The sequence below is a fragment of the Varanus komodoensis genome, unplaced genomic scaffold (assembly GCF_004798865.1).
Source record: "Varanus komodoensis strain SLA01 unplaced genomic scaffold, ASM479886v1 scaffold5, whole genome shotgun sequence".
Taxonomy (NCBI): Eukaryota; Metazoa; Chordata; class Lepidosauria; order Squamata; family Varanidae; genus Varanus; species Varanus komodoensis.
The window spans coordinates 36,386,245-36,401,885 of NW_025336087.1; the positions used below are offsets into that span (position 1 = coordinate 36,386,245).

Here is a 15,641-nt window from a genome sequence, read left to right on the forward strand (position 1 = left end):
GGGTGGGCAGATAGTATATTAATATATTACATTGTTTTATTCCACTGCAAGAAGCCTATCTATCTTCTGTTCTTTTTCCCTACTTTCTTTAATGTGTGGATGAGATACAGTTCCATTGCTGGTCTGTGGGGACTTGTGTTTATTTTAGATAAGGAAAAATACTCATAATTGTAGCATGCTTTGATTGAAGGCCTTCATATTCTTTAATTGCAATATGGAAATAACAAAAGATATAAGCTACTCCATGTACCAGAAAGCATGGAAAAGATAAAGGCCTATCTTTTGCAGATGTCAGAACTAGGCAATTTCTGGCTCTCCAGATGTGTTGACCAACAACTCCCATTCTTCTTCTTCACCATTGGTTATGCTGGGTAGGACTTAAAGGAAGTGCAGATGAAAATATTTAGAGAGTTGCCCATCCCAATGCAAATAATAAACAATTGCTACAGTTTTACCTATTGAACTCAGCTAAAATTTAGCTTCATACAACCACATTTTTCATTGGTCTTTTTGCCCAGTCCTCATCTTCTGCAAGTTTGGGAAATGCTAAAACTTGGGAAGCTGTAGAAGCAGTGGCCACCTATGTGAACACTGATTCTCTGCTTTTGGTTGGGAAAGAATATGTTACTAATGACCAACTTTATTGCTGATGAAGAGAAAAGATGAGGTGTACCCAGTGAGGTGTAATAATTGGGACATCCAAGTAAGACTGAAAATCCAGGTTTAAATCCCCAGTCAATCTAAAAATAACCTAGTTTTTTGTTTTTGTCTGTAAGGTGATATGGCAGAATTCTTGTGCTTTCAAAAGCTGCCAGAAGTCCAGCAGTTTGTTGTTGTTCCTTTGTCATTGTAAAGCCCCTTATCATTTTACAAGTTCTATTTTTCTAGGAAAAGTCGAAGGCAGAAGAAGAAGAGGAAGACCAAATAGGAGATGGATTGATTCCATAAAGGAAGCCACAGCCTGGAGTTCGCAAGAGCTGAGCAGGGCTGCCAAGAATAGGATAGTTTGGAAGTCTGGAGAACACTTGTTCATAGGGTCATCATAAATTGGAGACCACCTCATGGGATGTAACAACAAAAATTTTACATATAGGGAAAAAATCCTTATTGCAGTCCAACTTATCTGAGTGTTGTCAGCTTCAGGAAGTCTGTTTGATCCATATATATATATTTAAAAAGTACATGTAACCTTTCCTCCTTGGAATCTGGCCATTCTCTTTTGTCCTTCTAAAAAGTGGTGGTGAGGCCAATGCTCCACTGTAGTCTATGACAATCTTCTGTAACCTAGTGACCACCTGCCAGTTTTGGACTTCAGCCCAAAACTCTATGATCCATGATCAGAGATGCTGGAGATTATCATTCAAAACATCTGGAGGCTACAGGCTGAGCAATGTTTGGCTAGGGTACAACCCATCTATGGAAGACAAGTAGTTTTTCAATCCTGGACTTAATATCTCTTGTTGCATATATGTGTATTATAGGAGATTCTAGAAAATTTTTAGGGAACATGAATTTCCACTATTTATCCACAGGCTGAATTTAGGGGAGTAGTCACGTATAATTCTGAGTCTTTCTTGTTTCTTCTGATCGATTCTTTAACACTTCTGTAGCCTGGTTTGGTATGATTGTTGTCTTAATATTTAACATGTTGACTTGCAGGGTGCTTTGTGTAAGGTGATGCTTTATGTGGGTCTCTGCTTTTGTTTATTTTTATATGTATTTTATGATATTGAGATCTTAAATTGCAAGTCACCTTTAGTGCTTTGCAATTTAAGATCACAATACCATAAAAACACTAGAAGATCAGGATAAAAATATTTAAATAAATGAACGAGTAAAGAGACAAATTATGTCTTTTTATCTTAGAATCATGTTAGAAACTTCATGAAGTCCTAGAAACTTTTAAAATCACAACTCTCCAGAGCTACATTAATTTACTAACCTGATTAACTTAAAGAAAGAGTAAAACAGAATTGACCATGAAGCATAGGAGTTGGTATTCTGTATGAAAATCTGCTTTCCATTTTAAGCCTGAAGTAACAACAATGGTAACACAACATTGTTCATGTGACAGCTGGACAAAGAAGCTATTATGTGCAGCTAACCGGAGTTGCAGTCTGCTCAAACTTATATTCAGGCAAAACTTGGCAGAACCACAGTTAGAAAGTACACTTTGGTACACACTTTCATCTTCTATGCAGTTATAAGTCCCGGAGCAGAACTACTGAGTTTTGTATGGATGAGAGAACACCAGAAACTTACGGTATCCTTGATTTACAGTTACATAACCATATTGGAATTTGGAGGTCCTAAAAACAAGCAGCCAATCTCCAGGGAGCAACTTGTGTGACCAACACAAGTTCCAGCTTTCAACTTTCTCCCTGTTTCTGTATGTGTCACAGTTTAAAACTCCAGCATAACTGTTTCTTACACATATAGGCACACCTTGAAAGCTCTATGTTAAAATTCTCCCTGCAGATGAAATTTAGGGGACTATTAATTAATATGAATGTTCTTCTGTAACTTTCTTCTAGTGATAAGCCAGCCAAACCCTTAACAATATTATGTGATCAGTAGTAAATAAAACCAAACTAAATCTAGCCTAGATCATCTTTCATAATATGGCTCATCATAAAATAACAGGTGCAGATCATCTGCCACATGCACCCCTTCAACCAATGACTTACATTTTAATTTTATCAACTTTAAACTCTTGAATTTGATACTGCCTTCACGGATTGACTGAATGCCATTAATCAGACAATTGGGGCGTTAGCAAATGAATGGTTAAATGGGATGCTATGCCATTATAATGTAAGGCATTCCTGAACTGTGCCTTGCTCTGCTTCTTTATCCTTGCAGAGCATCTGGACTCAGGGTAATGGAGCTAGTTCATCTCACTATTTATAGCACCTGCATTTTTGATGGCATTTATTGAAAGCATTATACATTTCCTTATATATATTCATGCAGTCCTGCTTGAGTCAGTGACTGACGATGCTTCCAAAATATACCCCAGTTAGAAGCGCATATTTATGGGAGCAAGGTTGTGGGCCTGTGATAGCTGAACCTACAGAATTCAATCCAGCCAATCCAGCCAAAGGTGCTGTGTGATAGTCAGCTGCTGGGAAAGTGGCCGAACAGAGAGTGGGCAACTATATTCATTCTTCATTGCTACCTTGAAAAGGTGGTGGGCACCATCACCATCTTACAGGAACTGCACATGAGATGCAGCTCAGGACTAGGCATTAATATTGCTGGATTTAGTCCAGTGTGTTAAAATGGCCTGAGTCCACACATAGCAATTGTTCTTTATGAGCGGAGATCCCTTCATTTCCCTTACATTTATATACTGCCCAATAACAGAAGCTCTCTGAGCAGTTCAGAACTATTAAAACCATAAAGCATACCATAAAATGTACTATAATGTTTAAAACTACAGTATAAAGGAGAAGTAAAAGCTACAGGGAAACCTAGTAGCAGAACAAATAAAATATTTAAACTACAATAAGGATTTAAAACAACATAAACTAACAGATTTCTAGTGGACCTCCACCTCACTTCCTTTGCAGAGGCTCCTGGAGAAGGATCACTGAGGAGGTCTTAGGATCAGGCAGGTATAAGTGGGAGAAGATGAAACAATCTGGTCCCAGGCTGTAGGGCTAATCATAACGCCTTCCTTCAAGGTTTCACAGTAGTTTGTATTTTCTGATATTATAGACACATTATTGAGGACTGTAAAAATATTGCAAAGATAATGCATTGGAGGAATATTATAAAATTATTAAGAAAGTGGATTGAAAGAAGGTTTTTTTTTTTCATCTCTCATAATACTAGATGGAGGTCTGTGGTCATGCTATGAAATCAGATAGTGAGAGAATCAGGCCATGAACCCAAGGAAGAGCTGCTTCAGATAGTGTATAGTGAGGCAGTGGAAATTGGTATCTCAAGAAATGGATTGTTCTGTTTATACTAGTTTTTTTCCTCTGTTCTACTTTTTTATGTATTTGTATATGTTAAGAAAATAAAAATTAAAGAAAGAATAGTGAGAGCCACCAATTTAGGGAATTAGATAAATGAGTGACAATAAAGGCTATCAAGGCTGGCAAGTGGATATTGGTCATGATAGTTATAAGCTATGTCCAGGATTAGTAGCAACATGTCTTTAAATGACAGTTGATGGGGACCAGAGGGACATAACTGTTGTCCTCGTGCCCTTTCCCCTAATGACTCTGGTTGGCTACTATGTCAGGGATGGAATGCTCGCTAGGATAAGACTTTGGTCCGATCCTGCATAGCCGCTCTTCTGTTAATAGAACTGTATATTCCTCATCTAATACTTGGGAGTGCTCCTCAACCCAGAGCTTTCACTGGAAGCTCAGGTGATAGCGGTGGCGAGGAGCGCTTTCTTTCAGCTTCGGCTGATCCATCAGCTGCGCCCCTACCTGGAGTACGACTGCCTGGCGACAGTGACACACGCGTTGGTGACTTCCCAACTTGACTTCTGTAACGCGCTCTATGTGGGGCTACCCTTGAAGACGGTCTGGATACTTCAGTTGGTTCAAAATCGAGCTGCCAGGCTGCTGACGGGGACTGGGCGTTATGTTCACATGACTCCAGTCCTCCGTCAGCTTCACTGGCTTCCCATTGAAGTCCGGACCCAATTCAAGGTGTTGGTTATGACCTATAAAACCCTCAACAGCTTGGGTCCTGGTTACCTGAAGGAGCGCTTACATCCATATATGCCCTCCCGCCCCTTGAGATCAGCAATGGATGCCCTTCTCCGGGAACGCTCTATGAATGATATTAGGAGGGTGAGTACCTGGAGGAGGGCTTTCTCTGCGGTGGCGCCCAATCTATGGAATGCGCTCCCCAGAGAGGTCTGCCTGGCGCCGTCGTTATTTGGTTTTCGACGCCAGGCGAAGACATTTTTATTCAAATGTTATTTTAATTGTTAATATTATTTATTCATTTTATTCTTTGGCCAGGGCAACTTAATTTATATTGTTAATTTATATTATTCTATTGAAGTTTATTTATGGTTGTGAGCCGCCCCGAGGCTTCAGCAAATGGGGCGGCATAAAAGTCTCCTAAATAAATAAATAAATAAAATGTAATAACTCACAGATTATTTGAAGAAAATAAAGGAAACTGAGATTCTTGCAATTGGAAATGTAATTCTGCTAAATTATATTTAGTTTGCTGTTGTTAAAATGGTTTATTAAGATACATTTGAGAAATGTACCAATAATTTGTTTATAGGAACAACTTGAAATCAGCATAGAATCCATTGAGAAAGTTTAATGCTTGTTTTGCTTATTGCATAACTGAAAGAGAGAAGAAAAGCAAGAAAATACTTGCTTATTTTTTTAAAAAAAATCATAGGTAAATTGATGCTTGCCTTGTATGACTATGGTAATCCCTATTACTCATATTCCATAAATAACAATTACATCAAGGATAAAATATTGTACTTAATTATCTCTTGCTTTTTTAATGGTAGTGAGAATAATTGTCCCCTCAGTAATCAGGCTTCTGCCTTTTGAAACCAGATGTGCTTTGCTGATGGTGCTGCAGAGCTAGGCATATCCCACCGCTGCCATCAAGTGGCATGTTTCATAGGAACATGGGAAGTTGCCATGTCCTGAGTCAGATCATTGGTTCATCTTGCCAGGATTACTGAAACCGATTGGAAGCAGCTCTTCTTCAGACAGTATTCTCTGCCCATTCAGGCAGGATTCTCCTGAACCCTAGCTGGGGAGGCCCCTTCTCTGATGTGCACCTTAATGTGGTGAGGGGGCTTGAGAGGGTCAGAAAAGTTGAAAGCAATGCCACCAACTGTCTCAATATTATTATTATTATTACATTTTTATACTTTGGCACATAGCCAAAGCTTTCCAGGCAGTTGACAGCAATAATCATAGAATCATACACTGAAGTCACCCATCCCACTTCTGCCCATGCCTGACCCTGCTTAGCTTCCAAGATTAGGCAGGATCAGGCACTTCAGGCTACATGTCTCCTAGCAGGCTGGTTACTTTGAGATTAAGGAGGTACTTTGAGATTAAGCTGGACCCATCACAAGGCGAGCCCTTTATTGAATAACCACAAATCTTCAGATTAGAAACAAGGGTGCTTTTTGAATTGACTTGTCAACAATTTGATTCTTTGAAGAGCAGAATTGCTTTGTGAGGTTTTGTTCATCCCGTGCTTCAGGGCCCTGCTAACTGCACAAAAGCAAGCCTTCTTGTTACCTCTACTAGAACCTATGAGAAAGCATTGTTCATAACGCATTATGGAATAACACATTCCACAAGCAGCTTGCTATTCTCTACTTTCCCTTTTATTGTGTGCCCTTTGCCATCCCGTTTCTGCACCTGATTGACCGAGCTCTTGTCTAGTGTCACAACACTCCTGCCATCTGCTGTTGTCTCTTCAAATTCTTCCCCCAGTTTGAAGGAAATTTCTCTGTCTTCATGGTTATCCCCATTGCAGCTGAAGACCACATTCGGCTTGACAGCATTAATCATCTTCCTGGTGGCAGAGCAGAGCATTCTTTCAGGCATTCCTCAAATTTATCACTAGAAACCAGTTAACTAGTTCCCAAGAATTGTTCACCCATTATAGGTTTCCGAAGCAACTTCCAAAAGAATAAAAACGAATGATTAGTACTGTACAAAAGAAGGCAATGATAAACCACTCCTGAATATTTTCCTCTTGAAATGCTAGGATGAAACAAACTAAGAGGGATAGTGCCAGAAGATGAGTATCCCAAGTCAGAAGTAGGGATGAGTGAGGAATCCATCTGAGTGATGGGAATCTGTCTCAATCGTTGGGCTCAGCAAACTGGACTATGGTCTACTTTGTGATGGCCATGAATCTAAGTTCCTGGTGAGTGCCCGGTGCTCACGTGGTTCTTGCCAAGAATTGAGCCTGCATGCATACTTCAGAAGTGTCAGTCCTTTCCTCTCCTGGCTTTGTTTGTGCTGTATATGACACTGAAGAAAGCTGCTGGTTGCACAATCTTCATTTTGAAGAGCTCAAAGACATCCTCTCAGCTTGGCTTACTTGCTAAGATAGGGCCAAAATGAAAGGAAGCACACAAATGCTAGAGAGATGGGTTCCATGGAGCCTCAATCCAGCATTAGTTAGAAGGTTCTCACCACCTACTGTAGAAGAATAAAGGACAAGTATGAATAGCACTGTTGCTAATGATACAATTAGAACAAAGCTGAAAGGCAGGCTGACATGCCCAGATGAAGTCCAGTGCAGCACAGTACATACAAACAGAGCATAGAATGTGAGATGTATGAATCAAGGCAACCTGGAAATCATAAAGCAAGAAATGAAATGCTTAAACATCACAGTATTTGTGTGAGCAAACTAAAGTGGTCCAGAATACAACATTTTCATTCAAACAAACACAAAATGTTTTACTCTGGAAATGACAAACTCAGAAGAAATAGAGCGGCTCTTATACTGAGACAGGATGTAGCATAAGCAGTAAGTATTTATGTATCCTTTATGAGCCGCCCCGAGGCTTTGTTGCGATGGGAGCGGCATAGAAATGTTTTAAATAAACAAATAAATAAATGTATATACAGTAATCCCCCGAAATTCGTGGGGGTTACGTTCCTAAAGCACCCGTGAATTGTGAAAAACCGCGAATTTGGTGCCGGTGATGGGTGCTGGCTGCCAAGGCGGTGCGGGTGGGAGGCGCAGGCTGGGCCAGGCTGGGGGGCGGGCGCATGTGCGTGGCGAGGCTGGGGCAGGGGCCCATGTGCGCAGAGATCGTTTTCTCCAAGCGAGTCCAAACTCAGAGGAAACGATCTCCTTGTGAGTAAGCTGCCGCACGGCGAGGCGCCGGCTTACTCTCAAGGAGATCGGCTTGGACTTGCTTGGAGAAAGATCCTGCGAAATACTGAAGCCACGAATACTGAACTGCGACTTCAGGGGGATATACTGTAATGCAAATCAATAAGGGCAATAATATAAATCACAGTATGTGGAAAACATACCAACATAGCCATCATTCAACTCTACGCCATAACAAAAGATGCAGAGGAAGTAGAAGTAGAAACCTTCTGTGCAAGTGTTCAAGAAGAAATTGATAGCACACCAAAACAAGACATAGGTGACTGGATTTAAAAAATGGATAACAAAGCAGATTCAAATATGGTGGGAGACTTTGGCCTAGGGGGTCACTGTCAGGACCAAAAACAAAGAAGAACATTGAGATTCTACCAACTTTATCTGAGACAATAAGGATTATTTTTCAAAAATCTCAGACATCCTCGGAACATTGTTAAATTAATCATTTCAAAATGGAAAGAATATCACTCAATCACAACTCTGCCTAAAAATGTTTGTTCATGAAGACTCAATGACACTTGTCACAAAGCTGGGTTTTGTGCAAGAATTTGTTACTGCTAGAACAGACTCTATATCAAAGCCTATTGGGAGTTGCTAAAAAGCAAGTGAGAGATACAGAACACTTTAAAAGGTTTCCCGGATCTGATAAGACTAAAGTTGAACTTTTTGGCCATGTTGTAAAACGTGATGCGTGGCACAAAGCCAACAGTGCTTGTCACCCTGAGAATGCAGTGCCCATGCTGAAGTACAGTTATAGTAGCATCTGTTGTGGAATGTTTTTCTTTGGCAGGACCAGAGAAACTGGGGAGGTTTAAGGACAAGATGAATAGGGCCAGATAAAGGACAATTATAGAGGAAAAACCTGTTCGACTGTCCTGGGGAATGAACCAAGGTTCACCTTCTGGCATGACAATGACCCTAAACACACAATCAGAGTACGACTGGAGCAGTTTCGAAACAAGAAGCTGAATGTCTTAGCATGGCCCAGAAAACCCAGTCCTCAAAATCTGAATGATTTGCATTTGAACAGGCAATTCATCAACAGTCTTTAATGATATGGCTGAATTACAAGGATTGATTCCAACTAAAGAAGTAATCAGGTCTGGATATGAATTTCTCATTGTTACTCCTTTTCACTGGTTAAGTTAAGGAGCAAGTCTAGGAGGCGGTTGACACCTCGCGACTCCTGGCTCAGAAACAGAGTCTGTCTAGGGTATCAGCATCGGACATTCTTTCCATTGACTGGATCAAGCTTCCTAGGAAAAGTGATCACTGTGACAACACAGCTGAATGGGTTAGGCAAATAAAGGCCTCACAAGCACAGGCAGCCTGTTTCTATTCTGTAGGAGGCAACTTTGAAGAGAAGGAGCTTTATTTAACCACCAACAGCCCCCACCCCCTTGTTTTTGAGTCATGCCAGACATGTAGGATGAGGGCGGAGAGCAAATGGCTTTGTAGGCTATTAGGGAAGTACTTGTAAATGATGCCTCATGCCTCCGCATGAGCTTTGCATGAACCATTGTTAAAGAATATTCTTAAGCCATAGAGCATCATTAATTGCTTAAGTGGGTTTTAAATATGCATGCATGTTTCTACTTGCAGAAGTCACCTTCATTATAAGAACCTACTAATAACTTTTAAAAAATGAAAATCACATAAAACTAGTTTCTTTCAATGCTGTTAAGATGTAATGGAAGAGTTAAGGAAATATATGTGAAAAATAATGACATATTCTAGTTTCAGTAATACTGTTCTATAAAACAGCACTTATCTATATGGCATTTATTCAGACTTCATCATTATTGGGTCATAAAATTCATGCATATGTATCATCTCTATACCAAATAATTGCTTACAGAGTCTGTAATTACATACAGCTTCACCTTAGAAGCCAGCACTGTTTACACTCCCATAGGGTGAACTTGGCTTCATTTTACCTTCAGTTTGCAAATTGCATATAGATTTGCCTCTGAGCTCAAGCCTAATTCTATGGACTGTACCCCTGACAGAAGGCTCTGATCCTATTCAATGCCCAGCAACACGAGCCTGGCAGGATGGAGGAAGGATGGGGCTAAAATAAGCATTTCTTTGACTTTGTTACCTTCATTGAAACAGGCCTCTGAGTGCAATTAAGCAATTCATTTTTAATGGACAGAGATGTGAATGGCAAGGCTCATGTAGGTCCTCGTCTCTCGTTCTCCCTCCTCTTCCTGAGCACTGCCTACTCTCTGTCCCTGATCTTTCCAGCTTACCTTCTTCCAAGTTTTCTCTTGTGGCTCCAGAAGAGGAGCTGCTATAGAACCTCTCAGAGTGCCTGAGAGGAACGGGCTGTGTGGATTTGGATCTCACCTCCTTAAGTCATAGTTATGTTCACGGGGTGCCCTCTTGCAGACAATGGGATTGTTCTGTGCATCTGGATTGTCCTCCCCCATGTACTTAAGGATAATATCAGTTAAAATGTCTTTTTGGTTCTCATTTTTCCAAACAAGTTCATTGCAAACTTGGAGATGCTTTTAAAAATAGCATCAAAATTGTATGTTGATTTGTGTACATTTGTTTAAGGAGTCTTTAAGGAGTGGTGCCTTAGCAAAGCGGGTTGAGTTAGCAGAGGAGTCTTTCCCAAAGTGCCATGAGTCCGATGGGATGGCCTGCTGGGCTGTAGGTTCCCTTTTCTTGGTGTATAAGATTATAGCCTAAGGAATATGAGGTGTCTCTTGAAGATAAAGACATTTATTATGGGATCTGACTGTGTAAGGAATATTCCTTCAAATTGAGCAGTTGCATATAATCAGGTCAACTCAGCACATTTTCCTATCTGAAGTGAGGACAAGACACCACCCCACACCTTCATGTACAGAAGCTAAATGGATTGGAGGTTGACTCTCATTTGGTAGATTGGTAGTTGGAGCCATGGGAGACACGGCTCTGTCCGCCTAGCTCCCAACCACAGCACGTGCCATTTGAGAGACTGTCTCGTTCTACCTAACGGTAGGGCTGGCCATGCACACAATTTTGTCTGTGCACACAGATTTTTAAGTGTTGGACAGGCAGGGGCTTTTTCACCTCCTCATCTAGCTATGAAATCCTTTTCTTAATTTCTGTATCTGCCACGTATTCTGTTTGCATTATCTACATAGCAGTAAAAGGTTCTGTGTCATCAGTGTGGCTATATTGTCCATGAAGAAGTTTGGAAGAAAGAGGGGGATTGTTCAAGATTTAAGTGTCTATTCCTAAGAGAATTCCAATTGAACCTTTACCTGCAGACCAGATCTAAGTCAACATGGTGCTGCTGACTGCATGCCTTGCCAATAAATATTTACCCCAGGTTTACTGAAGGAAAATCTCACAAAATAGATAAGATTTCTTATCAGTTGCAGAAAAACAAAGAGGATTAGAATGTATCCTATTAGCTTCCAATGGTTATTCAGTTGTACTGGAGAGTACTTATTATTAGAATTCTGACTATGAAACCATGTAAGAGTAATTACAATGTGTGTATGTATTTTGTTATCTGGAGAACCACGTCTTTCATACAAATTATTTATGTGGGTAGTTCATATGCAGTACAACCCTTGCAATGGCTTTGCAAAACTGAACTCCTTTCTTTTGTCCCTTTTGTTGTGTATCTTGTTATTAGTTTTGTAAACTTGATGGCACAGATTCTCCTTGTACTGTTGTGAGCCACTTTGGGAGACAATAATTGTCTGAAAAGTGGGATACAAATGTAGCAAATACGTATGAGTTTATTCAGCAGTAAATTGCATGCAGTCCCATGAGACCTTCTCTCTAGTAAGCAACTGCAAGATTCATTACAGCCTTAAATTACATTTTGGGCTCTTTCTTTCTAGTGTTTTGATGTCATTACTGGATAAATATTTTAACCCGAACCAAAAGAAAGGTATAAAGCCAGTGCACTGTACTGTTAATGTTTGCAGTTTGAGTAAGACATCAGTATTATCTTATCTATCTAGAAAAACATGAGAAAAAATATGCATTCAGGGTTTCTTTATCCTTTCCCCTTTGCTATGGCCATGTGCCTGAAACTTATGTTCCAAAACAGTGATCCATTTCACATGGCAGAATTATGGTATTTTGCTATTCAAAAAGGTATTAAATATTATTATTATATTACATTCATACCATGCCTTTCCTTTTCTTGCAAGGAACCCGAGGCAGCTTCCAAGGTTTTCCTTCTCTCCATTTTTGTCTCACAACAACCAAATCTCTGTGAGGTAGGTTAGGCTGAGAGCATGTGACTGGCCGAAAGTCACCCCGTGAACATCTTGGCTGAGTGGGAACCAAAACCCTGAGCTTGCAGATCCCCAGTCCAACTACTCTAACCAGTATACCACAATCTCTCTCTCTCTCTCTCTCTCTCTCTCTCTCTCTCTCTCTCTCTCTCTCTCTCACACACACACACACACACACTACAAAAGGGTATTGTTATAAGCGTGGGTCCTACCTAACATGAAAATCCTGTTTGAAGCTATCCTTATTTGAACAGTAGTCCAGTCCAACTGATCGGATGGAGTCAACGTTGAGGCCTTGAAGGTGCCTGCAGCATTCAGCAGCTGGAGAGCAGGCTGGCCACAGTCATCCTAATGAGATGTAGAGTGTCTCAGAAAGGGCCAGTATCCAGTGCTGTTTGGGTGCCTCTGCTGGCAAAATCCAATGAGACCTCCAGCCCCAAAGCAGGAACCTGGCATTTCCTAGAGTTACTTTAGAAGTTTTCCAGAATGCTCATTTCTGCAATGAGCATTAGAGTGAAGCAGCATCACTCCCCTCTGTGAGCTCCACTGATCTGCTCCATTCTAGTAATGTGCATTTTGTCTCACTTCTGATTGCTTTAGAAAGCATTTGTTTCCTGTTGTGTTGGTGCTGGGTCCTGCTGGGTTCTGTAGCAGTTGTTTCTATATTTCTCAACATTTGCACATTTTATGTGTATCTTTTGTCCTCTTCCTTGTTGATATATTTCCTCTTTTGGGAGTGATACTTAAGTATTGGGGGCAATTCATTGCATTGCAAGAACGTGTGAGTTAATAAGAGCTACTCTGCCTGATGAAAAGGTCCATTGGATAGATACTTCTCAAAACCTCTTCCCACATACTTTACTTTTTTATACATAAGCAATGCCCAAGATGAATCATCAGTTCTGGGTCCTTTGCAACGGTGCTTAAAAGAAAACATTTATACAGTTCTCTTTATAATCAATATATGGTAACTTCTCTGAAGAGAGTGTCAGATGGCAGAATTTACCAGTGTCGCGGGAATCTGTATAAACTTACTGTTTAGCCTACTTTTATAATGGAGCTTTATTGCGACATTAATCCATGCCACATGCTGATGACCTGAACAAACCCTGCAGGAAGACAGAAGCCTTGTTGTGTACATGTGGAACAGTTGCTCAAAATCTGATGCAGCAGCTGTGACTTGACTAGTTTGGAAGTCAGGGAAACTTGATCTCTTGATCTTTTAATCTTTTTTTTCACCAGACAGATACTGTAAATAACAACTGTTTCTGAAGTCTACCTGTCAGTTAGACTGAATACACAGTTTGAATAGAGGGTCCGATTTGAAATTTATGTACTATGTGAATGTTAGAGGAAGAAAAGGTTAGGAAAGAGCATGAAGTGGAAAGTGTTCTTCCTCCACACCCAATAATGCTTATATTTTGGCCTCTGTGTTTCCCCCTTCTGTATCTGAACTTAAATATAATAGCTACAATCCAGAGAATTAAGTTTGTATATGCTGCATTGCTGTGTAATGATATTCTGAGATCTCACTGATTTCTTAGGTTTACATTCTATATATTTCAAGGTTAATGCACACTGATATAACAAAGAATGTTTGTCGTGGTTCCTGATAGTAAACTAAGATCATCATCAACAGCAGCAACAAAACCACCCAGCAACCAGGGTGTATGCCTTTTCTGAGAGGATCCATTCTTCATAACTATGTAGCACCTACATTAATAGCAGGATGGTTTGTTGGTTTGTTACTGGGTTGTTTAGTTTCTAAGCAATCAAGCAATTCAGGTATGCATATCAGACGGACAACTTCCGACTGGAGATTCTTTATTGTGTGCAGAAGCTGCTTGCATCCTAGCAGATCATGGGTTAATTAGACTGCCGTTTCATGCGAATTGTTCCATTAAGAGAAACCACAAAGACAAATTGGAACACATGGGTATTTATGCAATATCCTCCTCTTTTGGCCCAGAGCTGGACAGACATTCCAGTCAATCACTCCAAAATTCTTCTTGACGCACATTGCAGTTAGTTTCTTTCAAAGTTCTTCATTAATGACACAGCTACAGATTAATTGAAAAAAAAAAAAAAACCAAATGTCTGTAAATCTTCTAGGTGCTTTAAGATTCTAGGTCCTTTGTCAGGCAATTCTACAAATGGCGATCATTTCTGCAAAGACACAGAATAAACAAAGGACCGTTGCTACAGGGTACCCTTTATCAATGCCATTCAATTTCAAAAGGAGGAGCAGTCAGATTTAAATAACGCAAGTATGCTAGAAGGAACACAGTTTGAGGATTGGAATCTTTTCTGTTTATGTTAGTAAAATATACTCAACATGAATTTGACTTAAATTAGTGTTTACACTGAGGAATTAACCTCTAAATTCTCTTTCAGATGGTTTCAGATAACCTGAAACCAGAGTCAATTAACATATTTTAATAAGGGAAATTATTTTGGAAAAATATTAATTACAACAAAAATGTCTTTGAGTGTTAGGATTTCTAAGGCAGTGCCTTTGTTAGTTCCCTTTAATGATTAAGCACACTCTCTAAAGTAGATTCTGTTCCACATTAAAAGGAAATGAATTTGAGGACTTAATGACATGGAGCATCTTCTTCTTTAAGTGGTACTAAGAAAAGCTACAGTTATATGAATAACATTTGAGAATTTTGCTATCAAATTGGTATTTAATTATCAGTGTTTATATGAATAATGTATAGGGTTGTTTGCTACCAGTAAACTAGTGCATAGACATTATTTCCTATTTGTAATGCCAAATACTGCATGCTATTTAAAATAATTTAATCCATTTTCCAGTTTCTCTCTGTGTCCCCAAAACAGTACTGAACTTAATATTTCCTAATATGCAGCCAGTTGTTCAAAGGGGAAATTGCTAACCTACATAATTCTTAACAAAACAAAGATAATCATGGTGGTCCATGAGAAAAAAATATCCAAAATCCTTTATGGGGGCCAACTAAAATACCACAAAAGTGTGCAAGTGTTAGTTCTCCAGAATGCTAAATCAATCTAGGTAGTACAAAAAGCAGAGGATGGAGGAAGACACAGAAAAGTCCAAAAATCTGGCCAGATGTGACCATGCATACTGTAGTTTCAACTCAGTCTCAGAATGAAAATTTGCAGACTGACTGAATTAGTAATTAATAGGTTTCAAAATATCAAATTATACCTAACGATGCATTCTGGGACAGATAATGCAATGGCTAGTCTACTGTAACTCAGATCTGCCTCTTGCTTTGGATGGAATCCACAGGTTCTTGAGTTGGCATAGAATGACAGTACAGAAAATATGACAAGCTAGAGAAATATGACAGTTCATATATTAGCAATGCTGCAGCTCAATTTTAAGTGGCGTGCTTGAAAAAAAAAGTCAATTGAACTTATACAATGTAGTATTACTTAGTAGTTGGAGGAAATGGAACCCTGTGTTTCTTTATACTGCCAGTCTACGCTGATTCCAAAAGCGTGTGTTTCACTAAGGCAGGAGACATCTGCAGG

General features: G+C 39.7%; 1 pseudogene; it reads right to left on the bottom strand.

Moving 5' to 3' along the window:
- Nucleotides 1-2,133: 2,133 nt before the first annotated feature.
- On the bottom strand, nucleotides 2,134-6,622 carry LOC123031329 (annotated as a pseudogene).
- Between the last annotated feature and the right edge of the window lie 9,019 nt (nucleotides 6,623-15,641).